This window comes from Stegastes partitus, unplaced genomic scaffold (assembly GCF_000690725.1).
Source record: "Stegastes partitus isolate 25-593 unplaced genomic scaffold, Stegastes_partitus-1.0.2 Scaffold175, whole genome shotgun sequence".
Lineage (NCBI taxonomy): Eukaryota > Metazoa > Chordata > Actinopteri > Pomacentridae > Stegastes > Stegastes partitus.
The window spans coordinates 215,609-232,313 of NW_007577906.1; positions in this window are offsets into that span (position 1 = coordinate 215,609).

Consider the following 16,705-nt stretch of genomic DNA (forward strand, 5'->3'; position numbering starts at 1 on the left):
TTAATTAAATAAATACAGCTTCGCTTTGTGGTGTTTTAGACTCATCTGCGTGCTTTAAATCATATAATGCACGGCGCATTATTGTTTAATCTTTACTTATTCTGGTTTGATTCAGTTCTCGTGATTCAAATTCAATTTATGGCGCTGAATCTGAATTTGGAGAAGTAAATACGGACGTCTGCAGGGAGTTGAGTTTTCTGGGATTTTAATTTCGAACTGACAAATTTAGTTTCATATTATGTAGTAAAAATTCAGCTTAATGCAAATATTCAAGCTGAGTGGTTAAAATTCAGTTTTTAAACCACCTTGATGTCTTTTTTTTGCCTATTTACACCTAAAAATACAAAATATGAGAAGCTGAATTTTCAGTGATGACTGATTACAAATAAGATTTACACAATGTTTGAATTTGTTTTGTTGAACTTGAACAATTATGCAAAAATATATATATAGAGTTGAATGTATTTAATTGAAATTGAATTCAGCTGCTCTATAGTTGTAATTGGACGTCTGTGAAAATGAAACTCTGAAAAATTCAAATTCAGAGCGATAAGTTGAATTTAAATCGCGAGAACTGAATTTGAAAACTAAACACGGAAGTCAACAGAGATTCAAATTCAGTTTTTAAACCGCTTTGATGGCTTTCTGCTGATTTACACCTCAAAATATGAAATATGAGACACTGAATTTTACTAATTTCTATATTATTTTTACATATTTTACAAAAATAAATCGCATTGCAGTGTTTGAAATTGTTTTGTTGAACAATTATGATCAAAAAAATTGAATTTATTAGACTGGAATTGAATTCAGTTGCGACTCTGCAGCCCACAGAGAGCCGCATGACTCAAGTCTTTATTTTATTTTTTTAATGCAGTCAGTCAAGTCGAGTCGTTCAGGTTCTGGTTTCCAGTCTTTCCGCTCACCTTGAGTCCGTCTTCCGCAGCTGCTCTCGGATTCCTCCGTCGCTGCAGTCGGAGTCGAATCGCTCCGAGTTGAACACGCGCTCGATACTAAACGGGTCCCAGCATGTTGCTGTTGAGGCTATAATGCAGAAGAACATGCAGCGTTTCCCAGAGGCTGGCCGTAGCCTACATACTGTACTGCAGCGCCGCGCGCACACACACACACACACACACACACACACACACACACAGTACTGTACAGAGCTGCCTTTAATGTGCATATGTGTGTTTCTTTCTTCCTGACGTCTTGCGAGCGCTGTATGTATGTCATTAATTGAGTCTCCAGCTCCCTGGAGTGGTTAGCTCGACTTGTACTGAAAGACAGAGCGGGAGATGCTCTTCACACACGAGCCCTGACCGCCTGATGATTACGCTTGATCAGTGTCAAACACAAACTACTGCAGCGGCGGCAACATCGGCAGCGGCGGCGGCGGCTTTGAAAAGGAATATATTGTGCGCTCAGACCCTTAGTGCTGTTTTTAACCCAGCGCGGTGATTTATCCAATTCGCCCAGATGTGGGGAGTGTAATCTTTTTGGGGCGATGCGAGCAGCGCCGGCCGCGTTCACTCCTAATTTTTAGGGCAACAAAAGAGCTGCTGGAGGTGGTAAGAGCAGCTCCAGTGAGTAGCAATAAAACACCTCCAATCAGTGCACATAAACCACCTGGGAAGCAGACGCTGAGGGACTCAGCACCTTGTTACGGCGCCATAAAGCCTCCATCATCGTTGGAAAAGTTTAGCAACTAGAGCGTCGACGAGGAGCTCAGTTTATTTGTCAATTAGGCCTCAAGTGAACGTTTGCAGCTTTAGAAAAGATTGAGGTGGTTTCTTTATTGTTCTGAATTCGATCTTCACACGGAGGAATCCTGAACACTTGCTGGTGTTCTTTCTTCTTTTAAGAACAAGACTGGATATTTTTACAGGTTTTCTGCACTTTTGCACGCTGCGTACTTCTTCTTCTGTATAGTTTGCGCATTGCATATTGCAAAGTACAGTTAAATGCATCTGTGATTAGTTTTTGTGGTGGAAATGTTCTACGTGGGTTCTCGAATGTGATTTTCTGCAAAGGATCCATAAAGTAGCCTCATCAACGGCGGCCATATTGCCTTAAAAATGATAAATCGAATCAAAGCAAACATTTTAAACGTTGCAAAATATAGCAAAAAGAAAATGCAAAACAAGCTGCGTCGACTCAATTCTCATTTGCATTTTGGAAAATGTGATTTTAGTTTCTAAACAAACCTGTTTTCACACCTGTGACGTAGAAGGAAAGCCTCCCAGTGTGGATGAGCCACAACGTCTTGACATTTCTTAGTTTTATTCATGCTGCTCTGGTCAGATTTGCAGCTCTTTATTTATTTTTGGTTTTGCAAGAACAATAAAGTTGGCGTGGCGTACGCTAGCAGCAGGGCTTTCAAAATCCATCTTGAGAATAGTCAGAAAGCACCTTAAAAGAACGTTATTTTGCAAAACTGGGCTCGCTTTTCCGATCGTTGCTGGTTCACTGAACATTTTGTGACTTCAAAATGCACCTGAATGGAGAATTCTTCATTGTTGTTGTGCAGTTTTCCAAATAACTCATATTCTGGCATCACACACTTTAAATGAGGCACCTTAACTTCAGCACTTCAGCTCTAGCAGCTATAATCGTGCACTTTGTATTACTGATCGATTGTATTTGTGTAATTTAAAGCCTTGTGAGTTATTTTTTTTAGTCTATGACCCACCAAGGGACAGCAGATGCATACTAGCATTAATGCTAACTCTTATGCTAAATGCACATAAGAATCTATCATACGAGGTGGGTCAGAGAAGTTCCAGGTCTGGTGTCACAGAGGATGTATTTCAAACTACAAACCAGGAGTTTCCCCTTCAGACGATCAACCAGCACAAAGAGATCCTGCAGCGTTTGTTACGTTCAGAAGAGGTAAGAGTTGTGGCAGGACACGTCATGGCTGCTTCACCATGACAACCTGCTCACAACACCCTGAGCATCCCACAGTTCCTGGCTGAGAAGAACATCTCCATGCTGGAGCAACCTCTCTACTCACCCCACCTGACTCCTCCCCAAGCTCAAGGGGGTCATCAAGGGGACCCGTTCAGAAGACGTGGACGACATCAAGGTGGCTGTGACGACGGAGCTGAGGAGGATCCTTCCAGGGGTGCATGGCTGCGTGAAGAGAAGGCTGGGAAGTGACTCCAGGAGGATTACCGTAAAGTCTGGACTATTGGGGCACCTGAATATAAGCCGCAGCCACTAACCTTAAAATGAAAACAAGTTTTGTACGCATATGGCTGGTTAGGAAAATAAAAACTACAGAGCCTGCCAGGAAAGTCATTGATCGCTATCTTCATCTTCCTCCTGCCACTAAAACCACTAAAGTCGTCTTCTTCAGTGTCACAGCTTCAGAATCACTTCGTCACACACTTCCTCAGTCTCTCTGTCGTTGTTGCTCTCGAGACAAATTCATAAAAATTCATAAATTAGCCGCATCATTGTTTAAGTGTTCAAAGTGTGTGAAAAAAGTAGCGGCTTATAGTCCAGACATTACGGTACTTTGAAAGGGAACACTTGTAGTTTGGGTTTGAAATCTATCTTTCGTGACACCAGTCCTGGAACTTCTCTGACACACCTCGTAGAAACGGCTCCTGTTGACGCATCGCGATCCATCATCATCCTGCAGAGTCCCTCGACGTCAGCGGAGCTACAACAGATGAAACATGATCCAGGTAGTCCGGTTTGAGCAACACATTAATGCGTTTAAAGGCTCCGAAACCCTGTTTACTCAACGGTTTGTTAAACCCTGCGACCGAAACATTGACCTCTTCTCACCACAATCCACTGGAAATGTTCAAGTTACAAACACCCAAAGCAGCATTTATTTCATTTCCGTGTTTAGATGCAGCCTCGGCTTTGTGTTGACTTTCCGTCCAGCCGCTTTGCGAACGGCTCCGGTGACTAGTTTTGCAGTTTACTTGCAGAACGGACCGCTTCCTCTACCTGATTCTGTCCTGAAGCAGCAGAGACAAAGCGAAGGCCGGTTTGATCTGTTTTCTGGGGGCATCCAAGCCGAGCGAGGCCCGGTCGGAGGGGGCCGGTTTGTTTCTCGTGGCGGGGCGGCCCTCACCGCTGGGCCGAATGCGATCGGGGTAAATATTTGTATCTCAGCGGTGGACGAACGGCGCTGAGGTCAGTCGTCTGGAATCCCCGGGTTGTTTGGAGACCACTGTTGTTACAGTTGGGCTTTTTTTGGGGGGTAAAAAAAAAAATAGGAGTTATGAGAGAGAGAGAGAACCAGACTCCCCCGAGAGAGAGAACCAGAGCACTAAAACAAAAGACAGGACGGATGAAGAAGTCGGAGGAGTGACATGCAGAAACCTCTGGTGTGAAATGACTCTATTATATAAAGATGGAGGCGTCATTTTTACTCACTGTGGGCTCATTTTACACTCATTTCTGGTAATTAATAGTGTGTTCAAAGATAAATGCAAAAATAATGCTGTTATTTAATGGTAAATCCACATTTTCGGTCTTTTAATGTGAAAAATAGAACATTTTCGGTCATTTAAAGACAAATTTAAGGTGTAAAAAGTGAGTTTGTTCTGTAAAAAACAAACAGAATATTTTATCTGAGTCTCATGTTGGTCAGATTTCTGCCCTTAATCATGAGAAAACGTCACATAGACTAGTAAATCCACATTTTCGATCATTTAGTGTCAAAAATAGAACATTTTCGGTCATTTAAAGACAGATTTAAGGTGTAATAAGTCATTTCTTTCTGTAAAAAACAACCAGAATATTTTATCTGAGTCTCATGTTGGTCAGATTTCTGCCCTTCATCATGAGAAAACTTCACGTAGACTGTGTCTTGTGAGTAAAAACCTGAACTTAATGCTGTTGTTTAACAGAAAATCCACGTTGTCTATCATCTAATGCAAAAAATAGAACATTTTCAGTCATTTAAAGACAGATTTAAGGTGTAAAAAGCGAGTTTGTTCTGTTCATAACAAACAGAACTGAGCCTCGTGATCCTCAAACTGCCTTTAATCACGAGGAAACTCACTGATGACGAGTTTACGACCATAAGGTGAGCTCCGGCTGAGGCCTCGGAGAGAAATCACCTCTACTGTCGAGCGGAGAGTGCAGCTGTTTTAATGAAAACGAATCAGTGCGACTAGTCGTGCCTCGTAGGGACGGAGCAGCCAGCGACATTAGCGGCGGTGTCATGTTTGATTGGGGTTTATTAGCGCCGCCTGTATTGTTCGTGTTCGTCAACAGACTCCCAGGTAATGTGGTGATAATCGCTGCGGAAGCCTCCATCTGCTCGTCTGAGGGGGGAGCTGCCCTCGTTTCAAATCCATTTTCCCAGGTGCTGATGGGAGGCCGCGGGGCGCAGGGCTGAGGAGGGAGCGTTTCATTTACCCACCAGTGTCTACCAGGTTGTCTCCGCTTGTACCGGCTAATGGTTCAGAACCAGCTGGCTTCCATTCGTACATTCATACATTTTGCACTTTGGCTGGCGACCAAGCGTTTGGCGTTGGAGTTTAGCGCTCAGGTGTTCGCAGCCGTCGGATCCTCGGTCGGCTGCAGGATGTCGGGGTCGAGGCCCGTCGACGAGGAGTTTGTGAGAGGCGATCCGCCACGCTTGTAATTACACGTCTTTAATTGATAACGCGGAAAAACTGCATTGATTTGGTGTCAGATGAAGGAGCGCGGAGCCGCCGCCGCTAATTGCTTCTCAGTTCTGCAATGTCAGGTTCGGTTTCCGCCGTCGTGTTCTGTGATCGCACCTGAGCAGTTTGGTCTGCTGTCTGTTTAACGGAGCGGAATCAGAAAGTCTAAGAAGTCGAGGAGGATACGGTGGAGTCATGTTAGGAAGAGCTGTTGAGCAAAACGTCCTTTATTGCTTCTTATTTAGTCAAAGTTGCCTCAGAAAATGTAAAAATATCAAAATGATCTGCACATGCTGAGAAACAAATCCATAGAAAAACACCACGCAGAATTTGTGCCTTAAATAAAATAATTAAATGTTGTGTTGAATAACTGTTAGAGTTTTTTTTTAAATGGTGAGAAATAGAACATTTTCTGTTTTTTTATGGTGAATCTATAAAATAAAAACAGCACAAATCTATAAAATAACCGTAAATGTGCACTCAGGTCACTACACCAGCTTTTTTATTCTGATTAAATTAGATTTTTTTTTTTTTTCTGAAAGTGTGTTCACATAAAAAAAAAAAACAGTAATCTGTATTTTAATCGTCTATCTATTGTGAAAAGAAATTTTTAAAAATTCCTCTTTTTTAATGTTAAAGCTATAAATAAAAAACAACACTGGCTATTATTTCATATTCCGCATATAGGGAAATGTTGGACGTTTTATTGTTATTTAATGGTAAATCTGTAATATAATAACTGCAAATGTAAACAAAACCAGAAAACTATGCTGCGTTTGCAGGCAGCTTATTGCATAAAGTTTGCACAAACAGAACATTTCCATTAATTAACCTGGTCTCCACTTAAAAAAAAACTAATTTAATGTGTTTTAATTTTGTATCTGTCGTAAAACAAACAAACAAAACTACATGTTTTCTGCTTTTTCATTGTTTACCAATAATTTGTTGAATATGGAAAAAGGACATTTTCTGCTTTTTGTTGGTTAATTTATAGTAAAAGGTTGACATTTCTACTTTTAAATGGTGAATCTGTCGTGAAGATCAGAACATTTAACTATAAATCTATTAACTAAATAAAAATGGCAGCTCATTACTTGGAGTTTAACTAAAAATAATGGAACATTTTCAGGTAATTTATGATAAGAGACCATTTTTAACGTTACAAACAGAAACAGGAACATGATGACACTGATGTTATTGCAGATTTAAGATGTTAATAAGCAGAAACAAACCTGTGACTCATGAGCTGTGGACGCTCTTTGTTCAAANTGTTAGGAAGAGCTGTTGAGCAAAACGTCCTTTATTGCTTCTTATTTAGTCAAAGTTGCCTCAGAAAATGTAAAAATATCAAAATGATCTGCACACGCTGAGAAACAAATCCATAGAAAAACACCACGCAGAATTTGTGCCTTAAATAAAATAATTAAATGTTGTGTTGAATAACTGTTAGAGTTTTTTTTTTAAATGGTGAGAAATAGAACATTTTCTGTTTTTTTATGGTGAATCTATAAAATAAAAACAGCACAAATCTATAAAATAACCGTAAATGTGCACTCAGGTCACTACACCAGCTTTTTTATTCTGATTAAATTAGATTTTTTTTTTTTTTCTGAAAGTGTGTTCACATAAAAAAAAAAAACAGTAATCTGTATTTTAATCGTCTATCTATTGTGAAAAGAAATTTTTAAAAATTCCTCTTTTTTAATGTTAAAGCTATAAATAAAAAACAACACTGGCTATTATTTGATATTCCGCATATAGGGAAATGTTGGACGTTTTATTGTTATTTAATGGTAAATCTGTAATATAATAACTGCAAATGTAAACAAAACCAGAAAACTATGCTGCATGTGAAGGCAGCTTACTGGATGAAGTTTGCACAAACAGAACATTTCTATTAATTAACCTGGTCTCCACTTTAAAAAAAACAAACTAATTTATTGCGTTTTAATTGTGTATCTGTCGTAAAAACAACCAAACAAAACTACACATTTTCTGCTTTTTCACTGTTTACCAATCATTTTAGTTGAGTATACATGATGAAAAAAGGACATTTTCTGCTTTTTGTTGGTTAATTTATAGTAAAAAGTGGACATTTCTACTTTTAAATAATGAATCTGTAGAGAAGATCAGGACATTTAACTATAAATCTATTAATTAAATAAAAATGGCAGCTCATTACCTGGAATTTAACTAAAAATAATGGAACATTTTCAGGTAGTTTATGATAAGAAACCATTTTTACCATTACAAACAGAAACAGAGGACATTATCACACTGAAGTTAATGCACATTTAAAATGTAAATTAGCAGAAACAAACCTGTGACTCATGAGCTGTTGACGCTCTTTGTTCAAATCCAACAGAACATTTTGGCCCGTTTACATCAGAACATAAGTAGTTTGGAGTTCCGCCTCCAGACAGAAAAGACGTGAGCAGAAGTAAAGCAAACAAACGGATCAGGAGGAACCGGACCGGCTTCACGCCCTGCTGACCCTCCTGCTGCCCGTCAGCCTCCAGCCTTCTCCGTCCATTTCCTCTCAGGCTACATGAAGGCGAGCCGAGCTGAAAGACTCGTTACCCGACTCCGCGCAACGCTGCTAATTTTTAGAGGCCTGTCGCCGTGGCGATGACGGAGCAGGACCAACCGCTAAATGGTTTTAAGGTGGACGGGAAACAGAGCTCATGACGTTGGGGGGAAGCTGGTGAGAAACATCGTTGGTCAAAATATTACATCGAGACGGAGGTTTAGTGCAGTGGAAGTACTCATTACTCGTGTCGGGTTGCAAATTAGCAACTTTTTACGATTGTTTTAACCGAGTTCAAGCTTTGAGGTTTAGAGCTGCTAATATTTGGTAGCATTTGGAGAAACAGCATTAAAATGATTGACCATAAAATGAGAACTCTTCTTTTGATATCTTTTGAGGATTTTGACCTCCTGAACCCTAAACAACTTCTTTATTTTGAGCGTTTTTTGTATATTTTCAGGGTCCTCGCCAAGATTTTTAGACAGGAGTCTTAGCGAATGCTGCTAGCGGTTAGCGGCTGAAGACGTTAGCATCTTCGCTGCTAGCAAATAGCACTTGTTAAATATTTTTCCACTACGTTCCCTCGAAAACAACATATCGGCCCAATTTGCAGTGAAATTTCTTCAGGCAGCAGCGTAGTCTGTTATAACGCTGGTTTTTTGTTCATTAGGAATTTTAAAATATATATTTTGATGCAGTAAAACCCATTTGTGAAGCTTTAAAACGCATTTTTACGTCCAAAATTTGAACTGACACTGAATCATTTGAGCTCTTCAAGTTGAACCAGCTGAACTCTGACTAGTTTCTTGATGTTTTTTTGCTCCTGTTACATTTTTCCTTGTTTGGCTAATTTTTTATTTTTATTTTTTACGACAGTATAAAGTCCTGTTCCTCTATGGAAACACAACAACCACGACTAGAAGAACTAATAACTCGTAAATATGTTATGTGGAGAACAAAAAAAAAGAAAAACAAAGTTGAAATTTCCTTGTTTGTTTTGTAAAACTTGACAATAAAAATCCCATCAGGCGTCACAAATCCTACACAAACATGGCGACGAAACACATTTTTACAGCCTCTCCAAACTCGCTGTTTCACACCAACCATGCGAAATGTATCCTCCAACGACTTCCCGCTCTGCTCGCCGTCTTTGCGCCGTGCCACATTAGTTTTATTCCTTTAAGAAAGTTTCCTCTAGTGCTCTTTTGTGGTCTTTTTTTATTTGCAGTTCAGCTTAAAACTGTATAAATTGTGTCACGTGACGGGGTTGGTCGTAGCTGAGCGGCTTTTCAATGGAGCCGAACAGCAGAATCTGGTTTGTTTCTGTGGATTTGTGGTGATTTTGAGATAAGTTTAAGCTGAGATTTGAGTAATTTTCTACTTTTTTTCTACTACTTTTTATTCTAATTTTCTATAAATGGTGTAATTTTGGGCATTTTTAATAAGGACAACATGCGTTTTAAACCCATCGGTTGGTTTTTGGTTTCAGGGGGTTGAATCAAAATGAAGATCTTGGTAATTTTTTTAGATCCCGGCTCAGTCTGTATGATTCATGTTTCCATACATGAAGACACAGGCTGTGTTTGTTTGTTTGCCAGCTATAGATCCGCTGTGAATAAATTAATGCCGTTTCCACGTCACTTACAGTTGTGCATCCGTGAGCGATTGCGCGGGCCTCGCTAATAGAGAGATCCTCGACGCAAACGACGACGCTTAAAAGCGATTTAATGTGCTTTTAATTAGGTTTTAATTGTATTACCTGATCTTAACGAACCTCGAGAGGGGAGGCGGGATGAAGCCGTGTTGTTGTTGTTGTTGTTGTTTTGTTTTTTTCTCTCTCCCTGTAAACTGTAATTTGCATTAACATGATGCTTAACAGAGTTTAGAAGACGTGATGTGCACAGAGGCTCTGACGTGTGATCCATCGGCCTGTAGATGGAGCTACACTCTTCTCTTCTTCTTCTTCTTCTTCTTCTTCTCTTTTTTCTTCTTCTTCTTCTTCCCCTCCCTCGTCCTCCTTCTGCACACAACAAACACATTGTTCAGCGACAGATCTGCTGTTTGTGTTCATGCTCACCTCTGATTCCCCGTCGATGTGTTCGAGGGGGAAGCTGGAGGGTTTGTGGGGAGTCACAGGACTTTTCCTGAGAACCTCCAGAAACTAGAGAGAGGAAGAAATAAAGGATCCAGACTCTGGATGGACAACAGAGGCCTTCATGAATGGCTGGTGTTGACTTCTGACAGATGTTTAGAGAATATAGGCGATCGTATATTTAGAATCATGTGGTTTGTTGTCATTAACACCTCGAAGCACGACTGGAAACACGTTTCTGCCCTCGTGGCCTTTTTTAGTGCTTTTCTCTCTGTATGTATTATAACACATAATATTCTAGTGTTTTAGGACAGTGTGATGGTTTGATTCCTTCCTTCCCTTCCTTTCCTTTCTTCCTTGTTTACTTCCATACTTACCTTCTTTCCTCCTTATCTTTTTCCTTCATCTCTTCTTTCTTCAGTTTCTTCCTTCCATCCCTCCTTTTGTTTCCTTCCTTATTTCCTGCTTTCCTTCCTTTCCCCATGTTTTCAGCCTTTCTGATTTCCTTCCTTTCCTCATTGCTTGTTGTATCCTTCCTTGTTTCTGTAATTCCTTCCTATGTCCTTCCTTCCTTCATATTTTCCTTCATTCCTTCCTTTCTTTGTTTCCTTTTCCTTTCTTCCTTCCTTGTTTTCTTCCTCCGGTCTTCCTTCCCTCCTTCCTTTTCTTCCTTCCTTCCTTGTTGCTTCCTTCCTAATTTCCTTGTTATCTACCTTCCTTCCTAGTTTCTTTCCTTCCTTCCTCATTTCCTTGTTATCTTCCTTCCTTTCTTGTTTCTTTCATCTCTTATTGTTTCCTTTTCCATCCTTCCTTCCGTCCTTCCATCCTTCCTTGTTGTTTCCTTCCTCCTTTCCTTGTTATCTACCTTTCTTTCTTGTTTCTTTCATCTCTTATTTGTTTCGTTTTCCTTCTTTCTTTCCTTCCTTCCTTCCTTCCTTCTTTCCTTCCTTCCCTCTGTCCCAGCGTGTTTCCTTCTGTCCTTCCTTGCTTCTTTTTGTTTCTTCCTTGTTAATTTCCTTCTTTCCTTGCTCCTTGCTTACTTACTTCCTTCATTCCTTGTTTCTTTACTCATTTCCGTATTTACCTTCCGTCCTTGTTTCCTTTCTTCCCTTCTTTTATTGATTCCTTCCTTGTTTCCTTCCTTCCTTCTGTCCCTCAGTGCTTCCTTCTGTCCTCCCTTGTTATTTTTCTTCTATCCTCATTCCTTCCTTTTCTTCCTTCCTTGTTGTTTTCCTTCCCTTCCATCCCCGTTTCCTTCCTCTTTCCTCCTCCCTTGCCTCCTTCAGCGCCTCTCCTCCCCGTCTTTCTAATCTGTGGATAATATCCGATGTGATATCATAATATTTAAGGACAGCGTCGAAGCCTCGGAGGATTAAAAAAGAAAAGAGAAAAAAAGAAAAAAGAGAAGGCGTCATTACGGTGGTGGTAATTTTCGCCACTCAAACGGTGTGTGAAATAGAGCTACAGTCAGGTCAGTGTTGATCCCCACCTCTAATAGAATAATCAATCTTGCTTTTGGCAAGTCTGTGGGATTAATTATTAAGGGACTAAACATTTACCAGCTAAGCGCGGCGGCTCCGGCTTCCTACCTGCGTTTCACCGCAACTTCCCGAAAAAGGGAAGAAAAGCGGCGGCGTGAACCGATTATCTCCACGCTTATCTGCCGACAACAGCCACCTCTGTATGCCGGCACCTTTAAAACAATGCTATCTTTCCAGTTTGTCAGTCACAGATTTATTTCATGTAGAACACTCACAGAAGGAGGATTAACGGTATCTACTTATACGCATGTGATAAACTCTTATCTGCCGCCTTCCCCAGAGCGCTCGGCGGCGCACGTTGACCTGTTTTCCTTCCGTCTTTTCTCCCCTTCCCTCTCCAGCTCTGCACCTCAGCGATTTAATCATTTAACCATGTATAATCTGCGCTCCTTCCCAATTTGTTAAATCCTCTCGCGGCGGGCGCTCTCCTCTCGGAGTTTCCTAAGACCCGCAGGAAGTTTACGGGAAAGAAAAAAAAAAAAAAAGAAAAGGTGAGAGGGAGGTGAGGCGGTAATGGATGGATTTCATACGGTTTGATTTGTACGAAAGGACAAACACACCGAGGGTGAACCGCGCCGTAATTAGGCGCCGGTTTATAAACGTGTCAGCGGGGGAGAGTTTGTAAGATTTAGCAGGTACATCACAATGCAGCGACGACACCAGGGCGAGCGCTGGATATAAATCGGGCCTCTGCATGTGTTTATATGTGCAAATATCTGCAGCTGAGTCCAGCGGACGTGTGGCTTCGCTTCGCACGCTGTAAAAAATAAAACAGGCTCCTGCTACCACAGTTGAAATATCAAGTTTACTGTCATTCAGGCAATAAAGATTTCCTACTACACCCAATTGTATAAGTAGAATCTGAAAAAATGCAATAAAAAATAAACACTAAAACAAGGAGGCTGCCATTTTTAGTCAATTTCAATACAATTAAACTGTATTTTTAATGAAAACTAAGTGCTTTACAATAAAACAGAAGTCAAATTAGAAAACAGTTCAACATATTCAACATAAATTCAACAAATATATAAGACTGAAAACGTGCAACAACAACAAAAAATCACAAAATAATAAATAATACATACATGGCGTCATTTTTTTTTTCTAAAATACCTATTTTTCTCGTGGATATTATTTATTTATGGATAACATTTTCGTTTATATTTTTTGTAATTTTACAAAACATATAAGCTATATTAAATATATGTATGTGTCAAAAAATATATATGTATATTATTTTTTTCAAATAATGGATAATGTCTGTAAAATAAAACAATTTTTTTGCTAATTTAAATACAGAAAAAACTGTTTAATTTTATTGTTAAAAATTATAAAGAACCAAATTACTATTTGTTTTATAAATACTGATTTTAAAAAAGAATAAAAATTTAAATGTGGATATTATTTATTTACAGCTAATATGTACATTCATATTTTTTATTTTATTTTACTACATATTATCTGTAATTTTACAAAACATATAAACTATATAAAATATATGTATATGTATTTTTTTAAAGCAAATAATGGCTCGTGTCAGTCAAATAATATTTTTTTGCTAATTTAAATACTTTTTTTTTTTTTTAAATCTCCAAACCTTATAAAGAACCAATTAAGTATATTTTTTTAAATGCCAGTTTTTTAAAATGTGAATATTATTTATTTACGGTTAACATGTACATTCATATTTTTTGTGATTTTTCTATATATTATATGTAGTTTTGCAAAACATATAAACTATATTAAAATATATGTAATTTATTTGTATTCATTTTGTTTTTTAAATTTTTTATTACTTTTTTTAATGCAAGGAATAGCTAATGTCTCTAAAATAAAAGTTTTTTTTTTTTGCTAATTTAGACACAAAAAAAATAGTGTAATTTTATAGTCAGACATTGTAAATGACCAAATTACTAATTTGGCGTGTTTGGTAAGGAGCTAACATGTAAATTAATATATTTTTTTCTGTGATTTTACTAGTTGTTAGACGTCATTTAACAAAACAGGGATAATTTATTAAATAACAGTAAATTGCTTTTAAAAATACAGTTAAACAGCTCAATTTATTTACAATGTGGCACCTTGACAGAGACTTTTGTGGCGTTTAATGACCTCCAATCACAAATTACGCAGTTGAATCTTAATTTTTACATTATAATAATATAAAACAGTAGTTGTCATTAGCTTGAAATGTGCTGTTTTTACTAAACCAACTTGTTGATGGGACAAAGCAGCTCAGATATTTGTGCAGACGAACCTTTTCCAGGCGTCGCCTGAAGCCGAGCAGACTTTTTGCAGCGTGCCGTGCATGTGCGGCGGCCGCTCATGGTTTACATCCAGCAGGTAAACTTTCGGCAGCTGCAGCATCCTGTGCGCTCGGCGGAGGTTTACACAGAAGTAAACGCACCGCTTCCCCCCTCATTTAGCGTGATGTAAACCCATGGCGCGGCGGCCTTCATCCTGTGAAAGCAGGATACGCCACGCTACCTTTGGCCCGCCGCTCTCTGGGTGGCACTGCCACGGAGCGTCGTGGGGATTAGCCCGATGACAGCTCGTATCCATTAAGGTTACGGGGCGGCCGTAACGCAAAGTGCTCACATCCTCCGGCCGCCTCTTAAAAGCACATTTTTCCTGCTGTCACCGGCTCACCTGGGTGAAATATCGTCTTTCTAAATATTCCCAGCGTTTGCTTACTCCAGCCTCGAGTGGGTGGTTCTGCCGAGAACACTGCTGTCACGTAGAGTTACAGACCATTTACTTCTGTTTACGTCTCATTTACATTTCCGCCACTGTTTTGTTTTGTTTTATTTTATTTTGTTTTTTTTAGTTTGCAACGCTTGCTGTATTTAATTAAATTTTTTTGTGTTTTTTTTGTAAACTCGACAATATGAGGAACAGTGACGGGAACGGCGGCGAACGCTTCATTGTCCACAGCTGGCACAGAAAAGACAGAAGAAGCTGTTTGTTTGTTACTGTCTCCCAAAAATAACCACGTGAGGGTTTCAGAAAGGCCCAGCTCACGTCTGGTTTCTAGTTTCTGGTCGCTGTGTTCTCATTTTTCACTCCAATATAAAGTCCAGCACCTCTGTGGAAACAGAACAAGCAGGACTAGAAGATGAGAGAAACTCAGAAATGTCTTATGGGCAGTTTGACACAGTTAGAACGTCATAAATCATAAAAAGGATCAAACGAAAGTTGAATTTTTTATCATTTATTTTGCAAAAATTACCAAAAAAATACTTATAATCAACATGTACAGCATTTTTCCAAGTGCCCACAGGTGTTACCAATAATAGCAAACAAAACAATGACTTTAGATATTAGAAATAGTTCATTATTTACATTTTTAATTTGCTTCCAGACTCGTCTCCTGGTTGTTCTGTGCGAACACTGCCTGCAGTTCAGCCGGGAGGTTCCCAAATTTTTATTATCCGACTGTTGGTCACAGCTGAGTGGTTCACGGCTTCACGGTTGCGACGAGAAATGCAGATTTTTTTGATTTTCACAGAATCCAGTTGAAGCCAACGATTTATTTTTGGCGAATTTTTTAAATGACACATTCAAAATTCAGCGATTATGAAATAGTTTAATGTTTTCAGATGATTGCTTGAAAAAAAATCTGTCAAATTCTTTTCAGTTTTTTTTTCTTCCTCTGATAAATGATGCATTTTAGGAAGATTAAATCCTCGTGTATTCGCTGGAGGGTTTGGAGGTTAAGAGGGTTAAAACGTTTGTTTAAACTCTATTTAATCAGCTGGTCAGGATCACGTTTGTGGGAAAGTTCCTCAGATTAAGATGATTGAAGGATTTTGGTGCGTTATTGCTGCGACTCTCTCTCTCAGCACCTTCACTTGATAAACCAGTGATATAAATAAGAGACGTTGAACCTTCGCGTGCGCTTTGCATCCCGCCTTCGTTACTCCATATCATGAACGTCTTTGTTGGCATTACTCTGGATGCGTTTCTATAATTATCCGAGCAGCGTTTCTTCTTTTTTGTCTTCACCCCTGCGCCTTGTTTTTGTTATTTTATTCTCCTCTCTCTCTCTCTCTCGTACCGACTTCGGTTTGTGCATATAGCTGTTGAACAAATGCCAACTTCGGTGTTTACAAAAACGGGCTCTGACCTCCCCGAGTCTGCGAGTGCTGGAGGAAAACCTGCCTCGTATTTTTTTCAGTCGATTCTCCACGCTCGTCTTTGCATAGGCCGTTGTAAAAGCCCCCCCTGATGGGAATACGTATGCGTAATGTATTCTGAAGCGGGGCTTTAAGTTGCGCGCGAGGCAGGAATACACCTCTCTCCCCGCGCCTCAGCCGTGTGGGTAGCGGAGGATGCATGTAACCTCATTCCGCATCCGACGTTCGGTGACAAATACATAGTTTGGGGCAAATTTCCATTTCATGTTCGACTACACCGCACATCTCAAATTAAGAGCGCGGCATTATCATCGACAAGGAAATACATCGCGTTAATATTCTCGCTTCACACTTGCCAAAGAATTAGTTCAGATCTTCGCATAAATTAACGGTGGCACAGTTTAAAAATCGCTAGCTCAAGGCCATGCTCTCAGAACAAGGCAGTGAGTGCCGTGCCTTAATTCACCATTTGTTTTGATGTCTGCGTTCGCCGGAGTTTGTTTCCAGAACGTTTTTTTTCCTTTTTTTTTTTATATATATATATATATATATATATATATATGCATTTTTATGGAAGGAGAGGAGAGAGAGGAGGGTAAAAAAAAAAAGAAGAAATCTCATTACCTGAAGCTCATCATGCTGTATCTCCAGTAATGCACTGGATCCCGTCTGGAGAGCGCTCAAGCACGAACGCAGAGTTTCTCTTGTTTTGGTGCCATCAATCATCTGAAGGTGTCTTTTTCCCGCAAAGAATTCAGAACATCTACGAC